At 40.4% G+C, this 21765-nt stretch overlaps 1 long non-coding RNA gene across 2 annotated transcripts in view; it reads right to left on the bottom strand.

Annotated features, from left to right (window-relative positions):
- The window catches only part of LOC118912735 (uncharacterized), a 61416-nt gene that overhangs the window by 28376 nt on the left and 11275 nt on the right, over nt 1-21765 (bottom strand). For both annotated transcript variants that reach the window (XR_008993690.1, XR_008993689.1), the window contains exon 2: nt 16584-16644. This is a non-coding gene — a long non-coding RNA (uncharacterized LOC118912735). The remainder of the gene's footprint in view (nt 1-16583; nt 16645-21765) is intronic.

Raw genomic sequence — 21765 nt, 5'->3', positions numbered from 1 at the left:
CCCCCTTTATGCATGCTAATCTTAATAACCCCCTTCATCTTCCCCCCCCTTATCCCTCCCTACCCACCCGTCCTCCCCAGTCCCTTTCCCTTTGGTACCTGTTAGTCCATTCTTGGGTTCTGTGATTCTGCTGCTGTTTTGTTCCTTCAGTTTTTCCTTTGTTCTTATACTCCACAGATGAGTGAAATCATTTGGTATTTCTCTTTCTCCGCTTGGCTTATTTCACTGAGTATAATACCCTGTAGCTCCATCCATGTTGTTGCAAATGGTAGGATTTGTTTTCTTCTTATGGCTGAGTAATATTCCATTGTGTATATGTACCACAACTTCTTTATCCAATCATCTACTGATGGACACTTAGGTTGCTTCCAATTCTTGGCTATTATAAATAGTGTTGTGATAAACATAGGGGTGCATCTGTCTTTTTCAAACTTCAGTGCTGCATTCTTAGGGTAAATTCCTAGGAGTGGAATTCCTGGGTCAAATGGTAAGTTTATTTTGAGCATTTTGAGGAACCTCCATAGTGCTTTCCACAATGGCTGAACTAACTTACATTCCTACCAGCAGTGTAGGAGGGTTCCCCTTTCTCCACAGCCTCGCCAACATTTGTTGTTATTTGTCTTTTGGATGGTAGCCATCCTTACTGGTGTGAGGTGATATCTCATTGTAGTTTTAATTTGCATTTCTCTGATAATTAGCGATGTGGAACATCTTTTCATGTGTCTGTTGGCTATCAGTATTTCTTTTTTGGAGAACTGTCTGTTCAGTTCCTCTGCCCATTTTTTAAGTGGATTGTTTGTTTTTTGTTTGTTGAGGTGGGTAAGCTCTTTATATATTTTGGATGTCAAGCCTTTATCGGATCTATCATTTTCAAATACATTCTCCCATACTGTAGGGTTCCTTTTTGTTCTATTGATGGTGTCTTTTGCTGTACAGAAGATTTTCAGCTTAATATAGTCCCACTTGTTCATTTTTGCTGTTGTTTTCCTTGCCCGGGGAGATATGTTCAAGAAGAGGTCACTCATGTTTATGTCTAAAAGGCTTTTGCTTTTTGCCTATGTTTTTTTTAAGAGTTTTATGGTTTCATGACTTACATTCAGGTCTTTGATCCATTTTGAATTTACTTTTGTGTATGGGGTTAGACAATGGTCCAGTTTCATTCTCCTACATGTAGCTGTCCAGTTTTGCCAGCACCATCTGTTGAAGAGACTGTTATTTTGCCATTGTATGTCCATGGCTCCTTTATCAAATATTAATTGACCATATATGTTTGGGTTAATGTCTGGAGTCTCTAATCTGTTCCACTGGTCTGTGGTTCTGTTCTTGTGCAAGTACCAAATTATCTTGATTACTATGGCTTTGTAGTAGAGCTTGAAGTTGGGGAGTGAGATCCCCCCTACTTCATTCTTCTTTCTCAGGATTGCTTTGGCTATTCAGGGTCTTTGGTGTTTCCATATGAATTTTTGAATTATTTGTTCCAGTTCATTGAAGAATGTTGCTGGTAATTTGATAGGGATTGCAACAAATCTGTATATTGCTTTGGGCAGGATGGCCATTTTGACAATATTAATTCTTCCTAGCCATGAGCATGGGATGAGTTTCCATTTGTTCGTGTCCCCTTTAATTTCTCTTAAGAGTGACTTGTAGTTTTCAGGGTATAGGTCTTTCACTTCTTTGGTTAGGTTTATTCCTAGGTATTTTATTCTTTTTGAAGCAATTGTGAATGGAATTGTTTTCCTGATTTCTCTTTCTATTGGTTCATTGTTAGTGTATAGGAAAGCTACAGATTTCTGTGTGTTAATTTTGTATCCTGCAACTTTGCTGTATTCCGATATCAGTTCTAGTAGTTTTGGAGTGGAGTCTTTAGGGTTTTTTATGTACAATATCATATCATCTGCAAATAGTGACAGTTTAACTTCTTCTTTACGAATCTGGATTCCTTGTATTTCTTTGTTTTGTCTGATTGCCATGGCTAGGACCTCCAGTACTATGTTAAATAACAGTGGGGAGAGTGGACATCCCTGTCTTGTTCCCGATCTCAAAAAGCTTTCAGCTTCTCACTGTTCAGTATAATGTTGACTGTGGGTTTGTCATATATGGCCTTTATTATGTTGAGGTACTTGCCCTCTATTCCCATTTTGCTGAGAGTTTTTATCATGAATGGATGTTGAATTTTGTCAAATGCTTTTTCAGCATCTATGGAGATGATCATGTGGTTTTTGCCTTTCTTTTTGTTGATGTGGTGGATGATGTTGATGGATTTTCGAATGTTGTACCATCCTTGCATCCCTGGGATGAATCCCACTTGGTCATGGTGTATGATCCTTTTGATGTACTGTTGAATTTGGTTTGCTAATATTTTATTGAGTATTTTTTCATCTACATTCATCAGGGATATTGGTCCGTAATTTTCTTTTTTGGTGGGGACTTTGCCTGGTTTTGGTATTAGGGTGATGTTGGCTTCATAGAATGAGTTTCGGAGTATTCCCTCCTCTTCTATTTTTTGGAAAACTTTAAGGAGAATGGGTATTATGTCTTCTCTGTGTGTCTGATAAAATTCAGAGGTAAATCCGTCCAGCCCGGGGGTTTTGTTCTTGGGTAGTTTTTTGATTACTGTTTCAATTTCTTTGCTTGTAATTGGTTTGTTTAACTTTTGTGTTTCTTCCTTGGTCAGTCTTGGAAGGTTGTATTTTTCTAGGAAGTTGTCCATTTCTTCTAGGTTTTCCAGCTTGTTGGCATATAGGTTTTCATAGTAGTCTTTAATAATTCTTTGTATTTCTGTGGAGTCTGTCATGATTTTTCCGTTCTCATTTGTGATTCTCTTTTTCTCTTAATAAGTTTGGCTAGAGGCTTATCTATTTTGTTTATTTTATCAAAGAACCAGCTCTTGGTTTCGTTGATTTTTGCTATTGTTTTATTCTTCTCAATTTTGTTTATTTCTTCTCTAATCTTTACTATGTCCCTCCTTCTGCTGACTTTAGGCTTCATTTGTTCTTCTTTTTCCAGTTTCAATAATTGTGATGTTATACTATTCATTTGGGATTGTTCTTCCTTCCTCAAGTGTGCCTGGATCGCTATATACTTTCCTCTTAAGACTGCTTTTGCTGCATCCCACAGAAGTTGGGGCTTTGTGTTGTTGTTGTCATTTGTTTCTATATATTCCTTGATCTCTATTTTGATTTGTTCATTGATCCATTGATTATTTAGGAGCATGTTTTTAAGCCTCCATGTGTTTGTGAGCCTTTTTGTTTTCTTTGTAGAATTTATTTCTAGTTTTATACCTTTGTGGTCTGAAAAATTTGTTGGTAGAATTTCAATATTTTGGAATTTACTGGGGCTCTTTTTGTGGGGTAGTATGTGGTCTATTGTGGAGAATGTTCCATGTGCACTTGAGAAGAATGTATATCCTGTTGCTTTTGGATGTAGAGTTCTATAGATGTCTATTAGGTCCATCTGTTCTACTGTGTTCTTCAGTGCCTCTGTGTCCTTACTTATTTCTGCCTGGTGGATCTATCCTTTGGGGTGAGTGGTGTGTTGAAGTCTCCTAAAATGAATGCATTGCAGTCTATTTCCTCCTTTAGTTCTGTTAGTATTTGTTTCACATATGCTGGTGCTCCTGTGTTGGGTGCATGTATATTTAGAATGGTTATATCCTCTTGTTGGACTGAGCCCTTTATCATTATGTAGTGTCCTTCTTTTTCTCTTGTTACTTTCTTTGTTTTGAAGTCTATTTTGTCTGATATTAGTACTGCAACCCCTGCTTTCTTCTCTCTGTTGTTTGCCTGAAATATGTTTTTCCATTCCTTGACTTTTAGTCTATGCATGTCTTTGGGTTTGAGGTGAGTTTCTTGTAAGCAGCATATAGATGGGTCTTGCTTTTTTATCCATTCTATTACTCTGTGTCTTTTGATTGGTGCATTTAAGTCCATTTACATTTAGGGTGAGTATTGAGAGATATGCACTTATTGCCATTGCAGGCTTTAAATTCGTGGTTACCAAAGGTTCAAGGTTAGCCTCTTTAGTATCTTACTGCCTAACTTAGCTCGCTTATTGAGCTGTTATATACACTGTCTGGAGATTCTTTTCTTCTCTCCCTTCTTATTCCTCCTCCTCCTTTCTTCATATGTTGGGTGTTTTGTTCTGTGCTCTTTTTAGGAGTGCTCCCATCTAGAGCAGTCCCTGTAAGATGCCCTGTAGAGGTGGTTTGTGGGAAGCAAATTCCCTCAGCTTTTGCTTGACTGGGAATTGTTTTATCCCACCATTATATTTAAATGATAGTTGTGCTAGATACAGTATCCTTGGTTCAAGGCCCTTCTGTTTCATTGCATTAAATGTATCATGCCATTCTCTTCTGGCCTGTAGGGTTTCTGTCGAGAAGTCTGATGTTAGCCTGATGGGTTTTCCTTTATAGGTGAGCTTTTTCTCTCTAGCTGCCTTTAAAACTCTTTCCTTGTCCTTGATCTTTGCCATTTTAATTACTATGTGTCTTGGTGTTGTCCTCCTTGGATCCTTTCTGTTGGGGGTTCTGTGTATTTCCGTGGTCTGTTCGATTATTTCCTCCCCCAGTTTGGGGAAGTTTTCAGCAATTATTTCTTCAAAGACATTTTCTATCTCTTTTCCTCTCTCTTCTTCTTCTGGTACCCCTATAATATGGATATTGTTCCTTTTGGATTGGTCACACAGTTCTCTTAATATTGTTTCATTCCTGGAGATCCTTTTATCTCTCTCTATGTCAGCTTCTATGCGTTCCTGTTCTCTGGTTTCTATTCCTTCAATGGCCTCTTGCATCTTATCCATTCTGCTTATAAGTCCTTCCAGAGTTTGTTTTACTTCTGTAATCTCCTTCCTGGCATCTGTGGTCTCCCTCCGGAGTTCATCCCATTGCTCTTGCATTTTTGTCTGCATCTTCATCAGCATGTTTATGATTTTTATTTTGAATTCTTTGTCAGGAAGACTGGTTAGGTCTCTCTCCTTCTCTGGTGTTGCCTCTGTGATCTTGGTTTACCTGTAATTTTGCCTTTTCATGGTGATAGAAATAGTTTGGAGAGCTGGAACAAGTGACGGCTGGAAGATCTTCCCTTCTTGTTGGTTTGTGGCCCTCCTCTCCTGGGAGAACAGCGACCTCTAGTGGCTTTTACTGGGCAGCTGCGCGCAGACAGGCTTCTGCTTCCTGCCGGACTGCTATGGTGTTTATCTCCACTGTTGCTGTGGGCGTGGCCTGGCTCGGGCTGCCGCTCCAAAATGGTGGAGCCCCATTGGAGAGGGGGTGGCCGGGAGGCTATTTGTCTCTGTAAGGGGCCTCCCTGCTCCCTGCTGCACAGGGGATTAGAGTGCCCAGAGATCCCCAGATTCCCTACCTCTGGACTAAGTGTCCCACCCTGCCCCTTTAAGACTTCCAAAAAGCACTTGCCAAAACAAAACAACAACAACAAGAACAAAAAATTAAGTAATTAAAAAAAAAAAGAAACCTCTCGCTTTTCTTTGTCCTCAGGCGCCGGCCTCAGGCACCCGCTCACTAGTCTTGCTGCCCTGTTTCCCTAGTATTGGGGTCCCTGTCCCTTTAAGACTTCCAAAAAGCACTCGCCAAAATAAGAAGAAAAAAAAATGGCCACTCGCGTTTCTTTGTTCTCCGGCGCCAGCCTCAGGCACCTGCTCACCGGTCCTGCTGCCCTGTTTCCCTAGTATCCAGACCCCCGCGCATGCACTGTGTCTGCGCTCTGGTCTGGATGGCTGGGGCTGGGTGTTCAGCAGTCCTGGGCTCCCTCTCCCTCCCACTCCGACTCCTCTCCTCCCGCGGGGAGCTTGGGGGAGGGCCGCTTGGGTCCCGCCGGGCCAGGGCTTGTATCTTACCCCCTTCGCAAGGTGCTGGGTTCTCACAGGTGTGGATGTGGTCTGGATGTTGTCCTGTGTCCTCTGGTCTCTATTCTAGGAAGAGTTGTCTTTGTTATATTTTCATAGATATATGTGGTTTTGGGAGGAGATTTTCACTGCTCTACTCACGCTGCCATCTTGGCTCCACCCAGCAGAACATTTTAGATAAGAAACTGTATTACCATGAACAGGAAGAAGAGAGAGACTGGCTCCTTCTTCTCTTCTGTTCCTCATTGGTCCAACTTTTCCCCACTGGAAGTTGACTTCTGTGCATTTGGCTTGTATGGTCTGGTTCCTTTGATGGCCTCTGTGATGCCAGATTTCCCTAAAGTGTGTGTGTGTGTGTGTGTGTGTGTGTGTGTGTGTGTGTGTGTGTGTGTGATCTACCCTATTCTAAAAATGAGAAGAGATGGAAATTTCAGGTATGTGACTTGTAGTGCCAACTGTACAGTAGCAGGGAAGGGCAGTGCAATAGGTGCCAGGCCCAGATGGTGGAACTTGCCATGGACAGATCTGAATGGAATCAGTCAACCACCAAGGAAAAGCAAGTGAATGAGACTAATTGTTTACAATGTCAAGGAAGTCCAATGCAGGTTCAATCAGTTACAGCCTGCAGGCATCATCTAGCCTGCCACCTGTTTTTGTATAGCCCATGAGTTTAAAATGGTTCCATATTTTTAAAAAATTGAAGGAAGAATATTATTTTGTAACACATGCAAATTATATGAAATCCCAGTATTAGTGTTCATCAATAAAGTTTTATTGAAAAATAGTCACGCTTATTCATTTACGTATTGCCTATGCTCTCATGCAAGTGTTGGGTAGTTGAAGTGGAGACTCTATAGCTTGCAAAGCATACAATCTTTACCATCAAGCCCTTTACAGAAAAGATTTGTCAAATCTGGCTTAAGGAAGCCCACTCAGCATATCTGAAACAAGAAGTGAAACAAAGCCTCCTCAGCAAATGCAATAGGGCTGTAATTGCTCAAAAATTATGTTAAAAGCTATCCCAATTTCCATGCACCTACTTATGCCCTCCTAATTGTGACTGTAATTGCATTCCCACACACAATCTGAAGAGTCTCCCACGGTTAATATCCCATGATCCAGTTACAGAACCACCAACAAAAAAGGCAAAAGGGCTTCTACAGCTTTAACCCTAATAGTAGTAGAGTGACTCTGTTCCTAGACAAAAATAATCTTAGGGCTTTATGCTTATAGAAAACAGAGCAAGAGAGAGAATATTATTTATTAAATTTTTAATTGAAGTCACGTGCTTTGAATTTAAAAATCCTACTTGGAAAAAAAATTAAAGTGTACACACACAGAGAAACACTGCCCTGAGCACATCCTTCTGTGTGTGAGAGCAGGCACACTATTGCCTGTGGCTATCATCTGAAATGAGTTAAAGGTCCACAGTGTGCCAACTCTGTGCCAGGTGAAATGATATGCAACCACGCTAATAATAGGCCCTGTTTTGCTGATGGCCAGACCAGAGAAGCAGGCTCTATGACTGACTATATTAAGGGCTCTGTACAGAGAAAGATTTTGAGCATTTAGAGAATATCTCTATTTGGAGATTAACTAAGTTTGGTTTTTTACTCAGTCACTCAAAAAGCATCTGCTGAGAACCTACTGTGTCGTAGGTGCTAAGTGAGACTCTAAGGGTACTTACATAAATAGGACACAGTTCCTGCCTTGGCATCTGGGTTATCGTCAGTCATTACTCAGCCCCCATTGCCCGGATGCTGTAAACGATGCATCCCCTCTCAGAACAATCCTCTCTGGGGACCTAGGCTCCCAGTGGAACAGCATCTAACTATTCTTGGCTCCACTTCCCAAGCCGAGCTTGACCTTTCATGGCAGCTGGAGACCGTGAGCTGCAGGCGTCCTGCAAGCCTCTCCCAACATATGTGCCCCGAGCTGTGCATGTGCAGCCCCTTCAGGAGAGAGCTGAGCCCAGTTCCCTGAGCTCCAGGACGCCTCCCCCGCCCAGCTAGGGGGGCAGACAGTCTGCCTCTCGGCAGCTGACCTACTTTGTGAGAACCAAGTGTTCTTCTGATCTAAAAGTGGACTTTCCTTGGCAGTCTTAGAGGACCTTGGGACATGAAGCTGGAGCTTGATTTATTTGTTTTATGAGCAGTGAGGTTCTCCTCTTCTGACATGCCTGACTGGGCATGGGGAGGGGCCTCTTTGAAACAGCCCTTGATGACTTTCTGTGTCTATTATAAAATGTCCTCAATAGGGATTCCTAAGGAACAGTGTTTTCAAAGTAGCTCTATGCGAGGCAGCATATTGTAGAACACTTAAATACTCTTTGATTACTTTCCACTATTTCTGGCCATTAAACATGCATGCTTATTTACACACCTCTTCTTAAAAGGGGTAGGAATGCTGTGTTTCTGGATGAACTGGCATGCTGTCACTTGAGTATGCTTCCAAGCACTGAGAGCACTTTATCTTATTATTTAAGGATTAAAAAAAGATACGGTCATGACATTCTGAATAAGGCAGAACTATAGAGACAATAAAAAGATCAGTGGTTGTCCAGGGGTTAGGGAGGAGGGAAGGATGAATGGGCAGAACACTGAGGATTTTTAGGGTGGTGAGAAACATCAGCATGGTGCTGTAATGGTGGGTGCATATCATTGGACATTTGACCAAAGCAATAGAATATACAGCACAAGTGTGAATCCTCTTGTGAACTGTGAACGTTGCCAGTGTTAAGTCCATCAATTATAACAAATGTCCCAGTCTGATACGAGCTGTGGGGAAGGCTGTGCCTGTGTGGGGAATGGGATAGTGGGAAAATCTCTATACTTTCCTCTCAATCACACTGGGAACCTAAAATTGCTCTTTAAAAAGTCTTAAAATATGGTGTTAAGGGAGAATACTTGATGATACTGAACTGAAGAAATATAAAAATACAATTATCTTTCTATAAGTGAAGGATTTGCTTTCGGTTGTGCATGGGTGTCCTATGTATAACTGGGTAAGTCTGGGCCACCTTGGGCTTCAGGGTCCTTATTTCTAAAATGACAAGGTAGGACAAGGGTACTTGTCTATGGATTTCTGAAAGTAAGAAGAGTTTGTGGTATACAGCAGGCTGTCAACCATTAAATTTAATTTATTGTTAATTTAGTTTGTTGAACTTAATACAGCTTGAATTAGCTGTGGTTGGTCATTTTCTTGTGTCGAGAATAATTTGGGCTAAGCTAGATTGTCCTCTCCGTGGAATCCTGTGCACGGCCTGATGAATTCATCTCCATTGTTTTCTGCTTCTCTGACTTGTACTTCCCCTCTGGGGTTTACTGTAGTCCCAGATCACCAGGCTTCTGACCCATCCTGGATGCAGAGCTTGACACAAGGCCACCACCTTGAGCCCAGAGAAAGTGATTTGAGGAAAACATCCCTTGGTGTTTTATGAGAAACCTATGCACATTCCATCCTGCTGAGTGGAGCTCTATGACATGAACTACAGGGAGAGAGGAGGATCCTGAGAGGAAAACGGAACTGTCACTCCATGCCCACACCACACCTAGGAGTGGTAGGGGCAAGGTCACAGGAACCCTCAGGGAGCAGGGCAAGGGAAAACCTAGAGGTATTTTCAGCAGATTCATATTTTATACCAAGGGGTAGGCTCTAAAGTATATGACAAGAATCATGTGTAGTCAAATGAACATTAGAAAATACTCAGAACTTTCCATAGCTTCCAATGTGGTATAAACACAACAGCTGCTCCCCTTTTATCCCCAGCATTGGAAGAAATCATCCTTCTTTTAGTTGAATGGCAGAAGAGATAGTTGGCTTGCATTTAGGGGCCATGTTATATGTAAACATGCATATTATTTTTAAAACCAGAATCATAGTTTGGACAAGATATTCACACTATGGGAAGAGGGCTCATCCTGGGCCTTACACTGATTCAAAGGAGTAGCTAGCGAAAAATCAGCTTTCTGCCTCATTTGCTTTTTCTTTTTCTCTGCTGACCTCTAATAGTTGGATTTTTGTTTTAAATGCTTACATTATGACACTCCATGCCTATGAGGAACCCATCATCCAGCTTAGCCAGTATCAGTACATGGAATCAACTGGGGAGAAATGAGTGTAGGGGGACCCCGGGAGTGGTCAGTAGGTTCCAAGAGCAGGAGAAAGGGGTGTTCAGGCAGAAGATAATCGGTGACGGGTGCTGGGCTCAGGCTTTGAAGGAATACAAATCACCACTTCAGAGGGTCTGGCCCTGAGTACTACAAGCTGTGGCCCTGGGCCTTGGGGCAAACAGGAGGACCCCTAACCCCAGAGAACGAGGAGTGTGAAGGGGCAAGTTCACAGAGCATTTTAAAGTGAATTAGAACAAGGCACTGTTTTGGCACACAGCCCTGTGCCGAGGGGCACAGCTTGGCACTAGCCCGTGGACTGGATTCCTGCCCCTTTCGCATTCCCAGCACCTTTATTGAGGGCTCAGACGTAGAGTGCTACATGGGGCCCTGGCGATGAGAGCTGCAGCAAAGGGGGTGCGATGGTCCAGGTCTGTCTTAGCCCTCCCACTCTGTGAGCTGGGGAGCTCTCAGGGCTTGGTTGTCTCCGCATGGGGGCTGCAGACCTCTAAAGCTGGCAGCCAGGTCCCTCACTGCGTGTGCGGGGCAAGAAAACAATCCTTTAATCTCAGCAAGAATCCCTGCAACAGGAAACACTGGTTCTGCTTTTATTTAATTAGTGGACTGTGTTCTCCTGAGCATTCTGCCTGATTTATGAATACCTACTGTTCAAAATGTAATCGTGCATTCAGCATTGCTCCAAGGAAGCAAGACCATTTGGGCCTGTACTGCTTGCTTTACATTTTTTAAATCTTTGGCTTAAGGGTATATGATTCATTTCATCACTATGCATAAATCAAGGCATTCCAGGGGGCACCCTACAGTTATGGGTTGTTTTTTAGAGTTGTTAAGACTCCTGGAAAAGACTATGCCAGGCCAGCTAGAGCATGGCCACGCTGACTCAAAGGCCTTGAAATTTGGAGGGATGACCAGGCTATGGCTGAATCTCCAGGTACCCACCACCTTCAGTCATTTAGCCAGTGAAAAGTAGAGTTGTTTTGAATGAATGATTGAATCATACTGTCAAGCATTTAGTAGCATACAACAGCAATCAGATACTTTTTTTCTCAGATATTTCTAGATACTCAGGTACATTTAGAGAAAACTGCAGGTTTGGGGAAAATTGTACAAACAATACCATGGGGCCAGGTCATTTCAAATGAAAACGCAGAGTCATGTTTTGATGTTCAAATATCACCAATTGGTCTTAGACTAACTCTATGATTTCTGCTATCACCCACCATTATTCCCACTTCCCAGCCAAAAGGAACTCCTTACTCACTCTTCCCCACACTACCATGCTATCCCACACCCTTGCCTTTGCTCATATTGTTTTTCCTGCCTCATCTCAGTTCCCAAGGCAACTGGAGTGACAAAATACACAGTAGGCTAAGACTTATTTACAATTGCAACACTGCATTTAATAGACATGAAGTAAGAGGGTTGACCGCACCCTAGTAAGATCATAATCTTCTTCTCGGAGAGCCAAACATTCAAATACGCATTTAGTCTTCCTCCAAAGCCAGTCATCAACAGATATTTACATAACACTTGTTACCTCCCAGGCACTGTTCTAAGCACTGGAGACACAGCAATAAGCAAAAGCTAAAACCTCTTCATTTATGAAGGGTCCTAAATACATCTCTTAATGTTTACTCTGGAAGTACACCTAGTTTCCCATAAATACATAAAACTATACAAGTAAAATGAAATGACTCAATTTATAGCCAGAAACTATTTGTAGTTGGCATTCTGTTCATAATACCTGTTTTAGGGGAAGAGGATGTTGGTAGACCATTCTTCAAAGTTCCAGTTAAATAGTTAACTTTGCTTCCCATTGTCAGTAGGATGACTGTATATTTTATTTTTAAGTAAAGAAAAGGTTAAATTTTAAAGTCTGAGTTTTATAATATTTTTGACCATTTGCTTTTTAAAATAAAGCTTTCCGGTTAGTTTTTAAGTAAAACACACATACAAAAATGTACACAGAACGTAATTGTGCAGTTCAGTGGGTCACACAATGAATTTCTCAAAGGAAACACCACCAACATCTAGAAAGAGAATATTACCCATAGCCCCAGAAATACTATTTGTGTGTTTTTATCAGTCAAAACACCTAGCCTTCTCCTCAAAGTTAGCCATGATCCTAATTTCTCATATTCTTGTTAAGTTTTACTTAGTCTTAATCTTCATATAGGTGGAATTTTAAAATCTGTATTCTTTCATATCTGGCTTCTTTCTTTCATTTGACATGATATTTGTGAGATGCGTCCACACTGTGACTTGTGGCTGTGTAGTTTACCATGGTATGATTATACCACAATCGATATCTCTTTGACATTAATGACATTTTCTGCTTCACCATAACACTAATCATATAGAATTCCTCCTTCAAACTCAAATCTACATGAAGAACAGTTTTCATTATTTTACTCATATTCTGGTCTCACTCTTCAATCAAAGAGTGAGCTTATTGACCCTGGTGTGTGTCAATCATGCCTCTGTACTTAGGCTGAATTTGTGAACATATGGTGTTTATGTGTCTGTATTTTAATTACCCTAGATAAAAGTTTTCCAGTCATTTTCCCAAAGCACAATAACCTTCCTTTATCACCTCATTACATGCTTCTCAAAATTCTCTTCCCATGCCACAGTAAACAGGTCAGATTGATTTGAAATATGCTTTCACCTGAAAAGGGGTCCCGTTTATGGTTTCCAAACATCATCCATTCTCATCCTCTCCTTTAGGACCTCCTGCTCTTGTTGGGAGCTGATCCCTAATACTGGACATGTGCTGTGCCTTCACAATGTTACCATCAACAGATCTTCTTCCTTTAAATGGCTTTTTGATAGTCAGCACTCAGCAGAAGGCAAAAATGTCAACTTCAAAAGGCTAATTATTAAACACAGGACAGTCATTAGCCAGCCATGCCTACTAAGGCCAAAGAGGTAGATTTGTGAAGCCTGCTGACAAAGACATTGGTCATTACTGTCAGGTGTTTCTTTAAGTAGCACCCTAAGGAGGAATTCCTGTCATAGCTTTGCTCCAAAGTCAGCTACATATCTCCTGAGCCACTGGTCTGTTTTACCTTAAGGAGCTGAAAAATGCTCAAATAACATTTTTCAAAATATGCAAAGCCAGATTTCTGACCCATGCTGGTGATTTCTCAAGTTGCATTTTTCATTTCATCCCTACCTACACTTTAACCTCAGCTCTATTTTCTGTCTGTTCTTTGGTCTACTTTTTAATCCCACTATTGTGTGACATTGTTACCTGAAAAAATGTCTGGAACAAGGAGACATATATAGTTACTAAGAGATGAACTGCCTCCATCACTGGTTTGGTCACTCAGTGTTCTTGTGTTTTAGAAGCACCACCCTGTTGATCGGGATGGTGGAATGGGTCAGGACAAGGGAGGAGTGGAGAAGCTGTATCCTGTATATCAAATTTATCATGGTCTCTTAAGTTTCAAAGATGCTACAGCTTTTCCTCAATTTATCACAGTCTTTCAAATTTAAAATTTCCACTTTTCCCCTTTAGGGATTACTTGAGTAACTTAGGAGAAAAGTTACTGGAAAGCATTCTTCCTAGAATCATTTTAATGCTTCTGCTTCTCATTCTATATTATCTTCTCATACAGAAAGATCTCCAAGACATTCTACTTAGAAAGAATATTAAGACCCTATATTTTTATTACCTTTAATAAACATAAAGTATCTCCAGAAAGATACAGAAGTAACTAAGAACACTAGGGACCTGCTTGGAGGTCGGGAAGCGGGTGAACAGAAGCAGATAAGGGTGAAAGATTTCACTGAATTCCTTGTAAAAGGTGTTGAGTTTTGACAGAGTTTAACATGTTACAAATTCAAAAACTTAAATAAACAAAAAAAGATCATACATAAAAATGTCCTCAAAATGCAAGCATTCTACTGCAATAAAAGCAAAACAATTATCATAAAACAGTGTATTTTATAGAGTAACAGTTAGGAAAGCTGAAAAATAAGCCAAGTGCAATTATGTCAACATGCCAAAAATCTAAAAATAGAGTAAATGAAATATATATATATATATATATATATATATATATATATATATATATTATTTTACCATGATTTTCAAAAAGAAAGAACAAACTTCTGAGGTTAGCCATGCTGGAGTACATGGGACAGGACTTGTCTGCCCACCATAAAAACTAGAAAACTAGAAAAAAATACATGAAACAACTTTCAAATATTGGGCAATAGGAAATAGCAAGACATGGTTCTTGAGATAAGGAATCACCCCAGCTTTCAGCCTAGAAGCACATTCCAGACCACAGTGCAGGGAGGGAAATCCGAGACAGACTGAGCCAAGAAAACAGAGGTCAGAGAGCAGAATTCTGGAAAGGAGGAAGCTAAGCAGAGAAATAACTCCACAAATCTACCTTAGGTTCTTGAGTCTGAGCTGAATTCTAAGCCACATACATGTACAGCAAAAATCTATGAGGCTGGACAAAAGAGATTGGAGATCTGTAAACTTGTCATTTTCCAGTGATCTCACATTGCTGGGACAGGGGTGAGTTCTGGCAAGCCAATGAGAAGAGTCCTTCGTGAGTGCCAGGGCATTCAGTAGAGACCCAGGAAAGATGACAGTGTAGTAATAAGACTAAACTAGCCCTAGAGTAAAGGCTCCTTTAGACCAGCTCTGTCCCATAGAACTTGATGCAATTACAGCAAAGTTTTGCATTTGCATCATGCAAATACAGTAGCCACAAGCCACATGTGGCCTTTCAGGACTCAAAGAGTGGCTGGTGAGAACTGAAAAAAAACCAATTTTAATTGTATTTAATATTAACTAACTTAAATTTAAACAGTCACATGAGGCTAACAGCAACATGTGAGCCACAGCTTTAGACTCACAACAGCAACATTAACATTAAACAACTGGAAATTTCCAAAGGATCAAGCTGATTCTTAAGTATTTAACACTTAAGAATAAAGCCTAAGACTCCTTTTGACAATATTTCAAATCACAGCTTAGCTCGCAGGCTGACCTAATAGTAAAATGTAGAAGGGACAGTGTTTGACTCCTAAGGCTAGACCAAAAAGACATTAGAGTTTCCACCGTAGTCTCTTAAATCTCTGTCTCTAAAGAAAGCCAACTGCAATATTGAGGAAACTCAAAGCAGGTGTGTGAAGAGGCCAAGATAGGCAGTAGCTGAGGCCTCCTGCCCAGACAGCACCAGCTCACCAGCCGTGTGGGTGAGCACATCAGAAACAGAGCCTCCAACCCGGTGCCACATCAGGTGACTGTAGGACCAGCCACATCCAGCCACAACCTGGGGGAAAACCCTGAACCAGAACTAGCCACGCCCCTCCTGAATTCTTGGGCTGCAGAAACCATTAGAGGTAGATACATAGTGATTACTGCTATTTTAACCCACTAGGTTTTGAGGTAATTTTTTAAAAACACAGTATTCAATGACTAACACAATTAGGGATTATTTTATGGTGACATATTTGGGATAATTGAAATGTGAAAATACAAATTCCTCAGAAGACACCCACAAGCACAGCTGGCACAAGAAGGAAGAGAGTAACCAAAGAGCCTGATACCTATTAAAGCAGTTGAACCTGTAATTAAAATATTCCCACAAAGAAACTTCAGGCTCTGATGACTTGCATCAGTGAATTCCATCAAATTTCTCAAAGGAAAGAACATACTATACCAATTTCACACAAACAATTTCAGAAAATAGAAAGAAACACTTCCAAACTCACTCTACAAAGCCAGAATGACTCAGATACCATAGCTAGGACCGAAATGAAAAGAAAGTCATAGACTAATATCTCTCATGAGGATAAATTCAAATATGCTTAAGGAAGTATTAACAAATCGAATCAATTTATAAATTCAATAATGCATCATGACCAAGTGAATTTTTTTTCAGGAATTCAAAGTTGGGTTAACATTCATAAATCAATTAGTGGAAAGTAGTTTGAAATTACCTACTGGTAATGGTCACACCACATAATGAATATACCAAAGCCCACTGAATTGTGCACTGGAAAGTTATGAACTTCAGTGGAATGTGAATGATACCTCAATAAAGCTATTATAAAAATTTCATTTAGCATAAATCACCAAATTAACAGGAAAAAAAAACTCGTGATTATCTTAAAAGATGAATAAGAAGTATCCAGAAAAATTCATCCCCCATTCATGGTAAAACCTCACAGAAAACTAGAATTTGAAGCTCAACCTGATAAAGAAAATCTAAGAAAGGGAACTGCAGATAATATCTTACTTGAAAGTGAAATGCTGATGCTTTCTTCAAAAAATCAAGAACAAGGCAAGGATATCCACTCTCACCATTTCTATTAACCACTGTACTAGAGAGCACAGATAAGGCAAGAAAAGTAAATGAAAGAAATAAAACTGTCTTTATTTACAGACAACATGAAGATCTATTTAGAAAGCTTTAAGAAAATCTACAAAGAAAAAATTTAAAAGCTACTGCAGCTAAATAAGTTTAGCTATTTTGCAAATGAATAGTCAATTCACAAAAATTTAAATTATTTATAGAGAGCCACAATGAACAATTGGAATTTTAAAAATAAAACAATTTCACTTACAATAGTGGAGACATCACTTCCAGCCAAGATGAAATAGCAGGGACCAGATTTACCCTTCTGCCTGAAACAATACAAAAAAAAAATGAACAAAATAAATGAAACAAAGTCAAGGTATTAGACAAAAGATGAAGAAAGACAATGATTCCTGAGAGATGGACAACAAACAAGGTAGCCATGTAATTGCTTCATCTCACTGCTGTGTGAGGGCTTTCAGGCTGTGGTGAACAGAGGGGAGCATAGGCAAAGGCTGGTAGACCCTGAGCTGAGGTGGTGGTGTTAAGAGTCTAGGGAAACCAAGACAGAATTGGCAGGATGGCAAATGAAGAGGAGAGACCTGTGTAGAGAGAGAATATGGGGTTCCTGCAGTGCCTCCATTGGGCATAGAGTAGGATCACTGCTCAGTGCATGTAGGCAAGGAAACTACCAGATCCCAAGAGAGAACCACAGAAACAGTGAGAGGTAAAAGTTCCCAGGACTCCACTGGTTCTGAAATTGTGCCAGTTCATGCCCATGTTTCCTGGCTGTTAGGTAGATGCTCAATGGATCTTGGCCCAATAGTGTCTGTCTTTAGTCTTCCTGCCCAACAAATCTTGAAAGCAAGATTCTAAAGGACCAAACTGTTTCTGAGTAACTTAATTGCATCCCAGTATGAAGCTCAAGAACATTTATGGGAATAGTAAAATACCTGGCTCTAGCAAGGTAAATTTTACAGCAGATGAAAATCAATAAAAATTACCAGGCATAATGTAATAGAATGCTAAACAGCTATGAAAAATTTTAAAGATGAGGAAGATCTCTTTGTACTAATATGGAGTGCTTTCCAGAACATACTCTTAAGTGAAAAAATGTCAAGCGTACAAAATTGCCTATAGTATGTGACATGTTATATATGAAAGGAATATAAAATACCTGCTCATTTGCCTACTAATGATTTTCTTTTTTATTTGTTCCTGAAGGAGAAATTCAAGAAAGATAAACTAGAAACTAAGATATTGGTTACCTACAGGGGTTTTTGGGACAAAATTGGGAATATGGAGATAAGGGAAGAGGATAGCAGGAATCAACAAGGGGTAGCACTTCCTTGAACATAACTTTTGATATAACTCTGAGTCTTCTAATCATAGTCATGTTTCATATTTCCTTCATATACCTCCCAATTAAGCAAATAATTAAAAGTAACAGGGACAGGAGGGTAACTCAAAATGGAATATAAACACTAGCCACCGAACCTCTGTTACAAATAAATAACATAACCACATTGAAGGTATGGCAAAAAAGAATTACCCAAAGTAACCTTGGAAAACTATATCTTGGCTGGATACTATAAGACTAAAGACAAAAATAACTGTACAAAAAATTGTAATCTAGTTAGTGAACATTTTTGTTTTTGCTTTTAAGCAAGAGTAATGTTGAATAATTCTGAAACTATGTTTACACTGTACTTGAACAAAAAGTGAACAGATTGTAGATAATGAGAGGCAGCATTTCTCAGTGTTAGAAAGGGATTTATAAATAAAGAAAAAGGGAAGCATAAAATAAAGCCCACAGTATCAAATTAGAATGAAAGGCAGCAGTATTAACTCATGATTTTTAATATATGTCCATGTAGATTAAAAAAATACCAATATGTGTATATATATAGATTAGTATATATACATAAAATATCTAAGTCTGTGTTTTGAGGGTCAGAGCAGTGACATCCTAAATACAATGAGAATACCTATTACCCAGATACTATCTCGAATATGTTATTTCATTATATTTCACTGAATATAATGAAAACACTACATTCAAACTAAAGAACTAGGGTCCCCTCCAGGAATGAATAATTCTAGAGTTGGGCGCCATACATATAAAGTGAGCCAGGAACAGCATGGGGGGCCAGAGAGTAAGAAAGGGCTCAAAAAGGCCAGGGAGCCTTGGTAAAAAAATACAGGAGCCCACCTGAAGGAGCTTTTAATGGCCAAAACTGGAAAAAAATGTTACAACAGAATTGGATTCTAACCCACAAATAAACATCCCAGAGCCCATACTGGTGTAGGTAACTAATGGAATAAATAAATAAATATGGGAGAAAAGATAGTTCTTCTTCAGTAGTACTCAAATTAATAAATGTAAGAGAAAGGAAATGATTAGGGAAATGCCTTAGAAATAAATGATACACAGACAACATCTTGGCAATATTAGCTGCTATTAGCCCTAGTATAATTTGCACATAATAAAATGCCCCATTTCATGTATAATGAAAAGACTGATGACTTTTGACAAATGTATATATATATATATATATACCTACATAACCACCACAAGATTCATGATTTGGATATCCCTTTCATAAGAAAAAGTTCCAGAGGTGGGGGCGGAAGATGGCGGCGTGAGTAGAGCAGCGGAAATCTCCTCCCAAAACCACATATATCTATGAAAATATAACAAAGACAACCCTTCCTAGAATAAAGACCAGAGGACACAGGACAATATCCAGACCACATCCACACCTGAGAGAACCCAGCGCCTCGCGAAGGGGGTAAGATACAAGCCCCGGCCCCGCGGGAGCCAAGCGCCCCTCCCCCCAGCTCCCGGCGGGAGAAGAGCAGGCAGAGCGGGAGGGAGACGGAGCCCAGGGCTGCCGAACACCCAGCCCCAGCCATCCGGGCCAGAGTGCAGGGCCCTCGATACTGGGAAAACAGGGCAGCAAGAACAGTGAGCAGGCACTGGAGGCTGGGCGACAGAGGACATAAGAAAAGCGCAAGACCATTTTTTTTTTTTTTTGCTTTTTTGCTGCTTTGTTTTGGCGAGTGCTTTTTGGAAGTCTTAAAGGGACAGGGACCCCAATATTAGGGAAACAGGGCAGAAAGACCGGTGAGCAGAGGCCTGAGGCTGGCACCGGAGAATAAAGAAAAACGAACGACCACCTTTTTTTTTTTTTAATTAAAATTTTTTTTTTTTTTTTAATTAAAAAAATTTTTTTTCTTGTTTTTTTTTTGTGGTCGTTGTTTTGTTTTGGCGGGTGCTTTTTGGAAGTCTTAAAGGGGCAGGGCGGGCCACTTAATCCAGAGGTAGGGAATCCGGGATCTCTGGGCACCCTAACCCCTGGGCTGCAGGGAGCAGGGAGGCCCCTTACGGAGATAAATAGCCTCCCAGCAGCTCCTGCTCCAACGCGACTCCACCATTTTGGAGTAGCTGCCCGAGCCAGGCCACGCCCACAGCAACAGCGGAGATTAACTCCATAGCAGCCGGGCAGGAAGCAGAAACCCTGTCTGCGCGCAGCTGCGCAGCACAAGCCACTAGAGGCCGCTGTTCTCCCAGGAGAGGAGGGCCACAAACCAACAAGAAAGGAAGTCCTTCCAGCCGTCACTCGTCCCAGTTCTGCAGACTATTCCTATCACCATGAAAAGGCAAAGCTACAGGCAGACAAAGATCACAGAGACAACACCAGAGAAGGAGACAGACCTAACCAGTCTTCCTGACAAAGAATTCAAAATAAGAATCATAAACATGCTGACAGAGATGCAGAGAAACACGCAAGAAAAATGGGATGAAGTCCGGAAAGAGATCACAGATGCCAGAAAGGAGATCGCAGAAATGAAACAAACTCTGGAAGGGTTTATAAGCAGAATGGATAGGATGCAAGAGGCCATTGATGGAATTGAAATCAGAGAACAGGAACGCATAGAAGCTGACATAGAGAGAGACAAAAGGATCTCCAGGAATGAAACAATATTAAGAGAACTGTGTGACCAATCTAAAAGGAGCAATATCCGTATTATAGGGGTCCCAGAAGAAGAAGAGAGAGGCAAAGAGATGGAAAGTATCTTAGAAGAAATAATTGCTGAAAACTTCCCCACACTGGGGGAGGAAGTAATCAAACAGACCACGGAAATACACAGAACCCCCAACAGAAAGGATCCAAGAAGGGCAACACCAAGACACATAATAATTAAAATGGCAAAGATCAAGGACAAGGAAAGAGTGTTAAAGGCAGCTAGAGAGAAAAAGGTCACCTATAAAGGGAAACCCATCAGGCTAACGTCAGATTTCTCAACAGAAACCCTACAGGCCAGAAGAGAATGGCATGATATATTTAATACAATGAAACAGAAGGGCCTTGAACCAAGGATACTGTATCCAGCACGACTATCATTCAAATATGACGGTGGGATTAAACAATTCCCAGACAAACAAAAGCTGAGGGAATTTGCTTTCCACAAACCACCTCTACAGAACATCTTACAGGGACTGCTCTAGATGGGAGCACTCCTAGAAAGAGCACAGCACAAAACACCCAACATATGAAGAATCGAGGAGGAGGAACAAGAAGGGAGAGAAGAAAAGAATCTCCAGACAGTGTATATAACAGCTCAATAAGCAAGCTAAGTTAGGCAGTAAGATACTAAAGAGGCTAACCTTGAACCTTTGGTAACCACGAATTTAAAGCCTGCAATGGCAATAAGTACATATCTTTCAATAGTCACCCTAAATGTTAATGGGTTGAATGCACCAATCAAAAGACACAGAGTAACAGAATGGATAAAAAAGCAAGACCCATCTATATGCTGCTTACAAGAAACTCACCTCAAACCCAAAGACATGTACAGACTAAAAGTCAAGGGATGGAAAAACATATTTCAAGCAAACAACAGTGAGAAGAAAGCAGGGGTTGCAGTACTAATATCAGACAAAATAGACTTCAAAACAAAGAAAGTAACAAGAGATAAAGAAGGACACTACATAATGATAAAGGGCTCAGTCAAACAAGAGGATATAACCATTCTAAATATATATGCACCCAACACAGGAGCACCAGCATATGTGAAACAAATACTAACAGAACTAAAGGGGGATATAGACTGCAATGCATTCATTCTAGGAGACTTCAACACACCACTCACCCCAAAGGATAGATCCACTGGGCAGAAAATAAGTAAGGACACGGAAGCACTGAACAACACAGTAGAGCAGATGGACCTAATAGACATCTATAGAACTCTACATCCAAAAGCAGCGGGATATACATTCTTCTCAAGTGCACATGGAACATTCTCCAGAATAGACCACATACTAGGCCACAAAAAGAGCCTCAGAAAATTCCAAAAGATTGAAATCCTACCAACCAACTTTTCAGACCACAAAGGCATAAAACTAGAAATAAACTGTACAAAGAAAGCAAAGAGGCTCACGAACA

The sequence above is a fragment of the Manis pentadactyla genome, chromosome 14 (assembly GCF_030020395.1).
Source record: "Manis pentadactyla isolate mManPen7 chromosome 14, mManPen7.hap1, whole genome shotgun sequence".
Lineage (NCBI taxonomy): Eukaryota > Metazoa > Chordata > Mammalia > Pholidota > Manidae > Manis > Manis pentadactyla.
The sequence above is the reverse complement of the archived record's forward strand: the minus strand, read 5'-3'. Positions and strand labels throughout refer to the sequence as shown.